Source organism: Neomonachus schauinslandi, chromosome 9, assembly GCF_002201575.2.
Source record: "Neomonachus schauinslandi chromosome 9, ASM220157v2, whole genome shotgun sequence".
NCBI classification, from domain to species: domain Eukaryota; kingdom Metazoa; phylum Chordata; class Mammalia; order Carnivora; family Phocidae; genus Neomonachus; species Neomonachus schauinslandi.
The window spans coordinates 503,258-508,521 of record NC_058411.1 but is presented as its reverse complement, the minus strand read 5'-3'; positions in this window follow the sequence as shown (position 1 = coordinate 508,521).

The window sequence follows — 5,264 nt, the reverse complement described above, 5'->3', positions numbered from 1 at the left end:
GGGGGGCGCACGCAGGGGTGGGACTGCCCGCCAGGACGGCCAGGACGCGGGCTCGGAGGCATTGGCAGCACCGCGTCCGTGCGGTGGGGCTTCTCCTGGGCTGTGACCAGGTTAGATGTGAATAACAGCCTTCGTTTAATTGGTTCCTTGGTTTCTTAGAATGAAGGTGTTCAAGAGTGATGTAACTGTGTATAAAAATGGCGTTTTGGGTAATGATTTAGGAGATAAAATTCACGCATTCTGAGCATGCAGTTCACTGAATTTTCGTATTTCATGAGCTGCACGGCGTCGCCACTGTCTGTGTTCAGAGCATTTCCACTGCCCTCAAGCTGACTTCATGCCCATTAATAGTCCCCTCCTGTAGACCTCCCTTTTTTCAGCTACCCCGTGAGCACATCCCTCTGAGCACCGTAGCCGTGGTCCCTGTGGGTTGTTAGTCTCTGTGAGGGCACAGTCACGTCTGAGCCAGCTGTGTCCTCAGGCAGCGCAGGTGAGCCCCAACAGGTGCAGGGCAGGTGCGCAGGGCAGGTGAGCCCCGTCAGGTGCAGGGCAGGGAGGGTAGGTGCGCGCAGCAGGTGAGCAGGGCAGGTGAGCCCCGACAGGTGCAGGGCAGGTGCACAGCCACAGCAGGGGGCAGATGCTTGTTTGGTAGGACCTCTTGTGGGATGGAGCTGGCCGAGGTCCTTCGGCAGAGGCTGTGCTCAGTGTGGGCATTTGGTTGTATCCAGGCCTTAAGCAGGTTCCAGCTGAGACGAGCCTCCTGCCTGGCCGTCCTCTGCAGAACTGCCCTGGGGAGGGACTGCAGGCCTTCTGTGTGGGCACCAAGGGGCAGGGGGAAGGCGTTCCTGGTGCAGGCTGGTGGGGACTGCAGCCTGGCCTTTTCCTGGTGCTGACTCCTCCCCAGCTGCTCTGAAGGACCTGCAACATCAAGGCGTCAGCCAGGTGGCCAGGCTGACAACTGGGTGGCCTCATGGCTGTCCTGGGCTTTCCGTGGGAGTCTGCCAGCCTCCCACCGTGGGCCTCTTGGGAAATCTCGGGTGACTGCCAGCCTCCCTGAGACAGAGCCCAGGCCGCCCGCTGCGGAGCCAGAGGAATGCTTATGCTGACATGGCATTCTGGGGGACCCGGCGGGTGGCAGCCGCACCTCTGGACCGCGTTCCTCTGGCACCTGACTCCGTCCCCGTCCCACTGAGCTCTGCCTCCGCCCGGGATGCCCGGGCAGCCCTGGCCTCCGTTCACTGCCAGGGGCGCATGGGGCCGGGGGAGGAGGTGCAGGGGCCCGGCATCCCTCCCGCCTGCTGACGCGGTCTCTGGGACTGCTGCTGGCCGTGCTCGCTTGTCTGCCCGCCAGCCTGCATGACTAGGGCCCACCTCTCAGGCCAGCAGCAGCCGCTGGGAAGCTGTGCCCCAGCGGAGGCTGTAGTCTGACTCCAACAGTGTCTCCCAGGAGGGACGGAGGTCCTGGGGGCAGCTGGTGTGGGACCCCCGGGATGGCGGGGTGGCTGCAGGCCTCTGCCTGGGACAGCCCCCTCCCCCGCATCTTGGACCCATGCCCAGTACCCACCAGCATGTCTCTGGTTCCCTTGGCTCCCCACCGAGATGGCGGGGGCACCCTCTCCTTCATTCCCTCCAGTTTCCTGGCCCCTAGAACTGAGGGCGTGGGTGTGTGGGGGGGGGGTTGGGGCTCTCCTGGTCCCCGGGGCTCAGTGCTGTGGGGTTTCACTCTCTACTCCTGTTTGCAGACTACGTCTATTTCGAGAACTCCTCCAGCAACCCGTACCTGATCCGCAGAATCGAGGAGCTCAACAAGGTAGCGTGTGCAGGCATGCCTTGTGGGGTGGGGCTGGGGTGCCCCGTGGGGCTTCAGGGCTGGCCTCAGATCTTTTGGTCCATTTGTCCCCAGGGTCACTTGCGTAGACCTGGGTCCTTCTCCTTGGAGAGCTGGTCAGTGGAGTCCCTGCGGCCTCATAGAGGGGTGTGCTCTGCAGGGCCCTGAGCAGGACAGGAGCGCCCAGAAAGCGGCTGGCTGGGGGTTCCCTGCCCACCTGCTGTCTCTTTCCCACTCACTGAGGCGCTCTCGTCCCCCTCGCTCCAGGCCTGCAGAGGTGTGAGCTGCCGGCCACCCTCCCTGCCTCTCCTGCTGGCCTCCTGATCGGAGGCATTCCGGGCAGTGCTGGGGGAGAGGCCAGCAGGTCCTGCAGGGCCATCGCGGCCCCGGGTCAGCAGAGTACCCGGCCCCGCAGCCCCTTTCCCTTGGCTCCCGTGGGGCGGGGCCGCTGCGGCTCCTCCCTGGGGAGAGACCTGTGGTCCCTGACTGGTGGGGGAGAACCTCACTGTGCTCCGTGAGGCCAGCCCTCGAGGAGCTGCTCTCCGGGACCTCAGCCTGTGCAGCAGTGTGGCTGGGGATTCTTGGGATCGGGCAGGATGGGGTGGGACGGTCAGGGCGCCGGTCCCCCGAAGATCAGACTTGGTTGCAGCTGAGCCCTGACCCGCCGTCCCTGCTCACCGAGAGCCTCCTGCTGCACGTGCCACGTGGGGGGGAGGGGTGAGCCTGGGGCCGTGTCCGGAGGTGGCAGGGCCAAGGGAAGCGCCAGGACGTCGTGGGGCCCCTGCTGGGACGTGTGCCCTGCAGACGCCTTGTTGGCGGGAACCTGCTGGCCGCCTGCCAGGGCGGGCAGGAGAAGGGGTGGGCGGCATCTCATCTGGACAGGTGCCTGTGGTCACCCAGCCACCCGTCGGCATGTGCTGACTCAGGGACCCGTCCCATGGCAGTGGCGAGCGTGGTGGGCGCAGCCGGGGGCCGCCCCTGGAATTGCCTCCGACCGTGGGTCTCGGGGCCAGGCAGGTGGCTGGAGGTGGCTTCCTTGAGCAGGTCAGCACAGCCCCTGCCCCTCGCTCTGGACGTGACACCGAGAGGGCAGGTCGCACCGCCTGTGGCGGCCAGTGGGTGACAGGCACAGACAGAGCAGGGCCCAGCCCAGCAGCGGCCACAGCCCACGCTGGCGTCCGCATCTGTGTGCCTGACCGTTACAGGTCAGGTCGGGGGCGGGCGGCTGGGGGACCCCGAGGGGTGCAAGATAGCCCCAGCAGCAGGCATTCCCGGCAGGAGGCCTCGGGACCCTCCCGCACCAGAGAGTGCGAAGAGAGTGGGGGCTGCTGAGCGGGGCAGGGGGTGCTGGCCCACGGGCATGGGCGTGGGTCGGGCACATCCTGGGCCCCCAGGCCCCATCGGCAGGTGCAGTTCCAGCAGGGGCGGCTACGAGGTCAGTTTGCGGGCCCTCCTGGTGGGGCCACCCTACCCACAGGCCCCCAGGACCCCGGGGCCCCTCAGGCACAGGAGAAACAACCCAGAGGTGCTGGGTGTTCAAGGAAGGCCTTGAACGTGGAAAGCCACGTCCGCGCTCACGGAGAGGAGCTGGTGGACCGGCCACAGAAGAAATGAAGGGCCGGGCAGGAACAGTGGTGCCAGAGAAGGGGGCCTGGGACGTGGCGGGGCGACAGGTCCGGGGTGCAAGGGAGGACCCAGAGCTGTCAGCAGGAACAGAGCCGGAGCCCAGGCTTAGCTGAGGAGCAGAGAGCCCCCCGGAAACCCAGGGTCCAGCGTGCGGTCAGTAGGAAGTGCAGGAGACCAGCCCAGGCCCAAGGGCCAGGCCGGGTGGCAGGTGGGGGCCGGGTGGCGGGTGGGGGCCGGGCCAGGGTGGGGGCCGGGTGGCAGGTGGGGGCCGGGCAGAACTGGTACCGGGGGGGGTGTCGGGGGGCAGGGACACTGTGTTCCACCCCTTTTCTGTAAATGGAAAACAGTTTGAAAATGAGTCTTCTCTACAGACCATAACAATGGTCATGTTGCATTTGGGGTCTCCTTTCCTGAGGCCTCCTGCGAAGCCTGGCTTGTGTTAGTGCAGTGACCCTGGGCTGTTGCAGACCTTCAAAGTAGTTGTCGCGGTTTCTCCTCAAAACCGTGCTCGGTCTGCACGGCACGGGGGGAAGTTGCCGTTTTGGAAGAAAAGGAGCGGGGAGCTGAGGAGGCGTGGGGAGGGGTCTGGAGCGGTGGCCAGGCCAGAGGTGCCCAGAAGGCGGCAGAGGCCCGGCAGGGAATCCTTGAATTTTAGAAGATTGGTGTTTGGTTTGGAATATGGGATGTGGGAATCTCAGAAAGGTACAACAAAACACCAAAGGTAGACCATTTGGGGCTGTGGCCCCCATGGGGAGGGCCTGGGGACCCGCCTGGAGTGCCTGCCCCCGGCTCTGCATGTTGCCCTCGCAACAGGAGACAGTTGCCTGGATGTGTGCGGACCGCAGCTCGGGTGGGGCCCCCGGGAGTCCTGAGCACCAGCGAGGGGAGCTCATGGGAGAGGGAGTCCTGGACGTCCCGGGTCTCCAGGGCCCGGCCTGAGCCAGGCCTCGCATGGGCTAGGCTGTGCAACGCAGTGCCCGTTCCGGGGACCGGGGCGCAGGGACCCCAGCAGGGCCTGGGGGTGGGAACCGTGGGCTGCACCCTGCAGACACAAGGCTGCCATCCCATCCCAGGGATGAAGTTCCAGTGGCCATTGTGTCAGACCTCCCCCTCCACGCCCGTGTGGCCCTGAGGACGGTCCTGGGCGTCCCGGGCCCGGTGGATGTGGCTCGTCGTCTGGAGCCCGGCACGCGGTTTCTGGAACCGTTCTTAGGAGAAACTTTGTGATCTGGGATCCGTGGCTTGGGCAGCCTTGTGAAGCCTTTGGATGCAAAGTGTCCACGGGTCTGTAGCCGACATCATGACAAATGGTGTCTTTTTTTTTTTTTTTTAAGATTTTTATTTATTAGAGAGAGACAGCGAGAGAGGGAACACAAGCAGGGGAAGTGAGAGAGGGAGAAGCAGGCTTCCTGTGGAGCAGGGAGCCCAACTCGGGGCTCGATCCCAGGACCCTGGGATCATGACGTGAGCCGAAGGCAGACGCTTAACGACTGAGCCACCCAGGCGCCCCTGACAAATGGTGTCTTTAACGGTTTGGTGTCCGTGCAGACCAGGGTGCCACCCAGCATTCTGCCGCCCCTTGTTTTGATACTGGGTACAGTCTTCATTCTCCCGATGGAGGGCCATCGCTGTTGGGGCGCGGCCCTGCACATGCATGTCCCTGCGCGTGTGTATTCCTGTGCGTGTGTGTGTGAGCGCATGTGTGTCCCTGCCCGTGCGTCTGAGCGTGTGCGAGCGCGCGTGCGTGTCCCTGCCCGTGCGTCTGAGCGTGTGCGAGCACGCATGCGTGTCCCTGCCCGTGCGTGAGCGT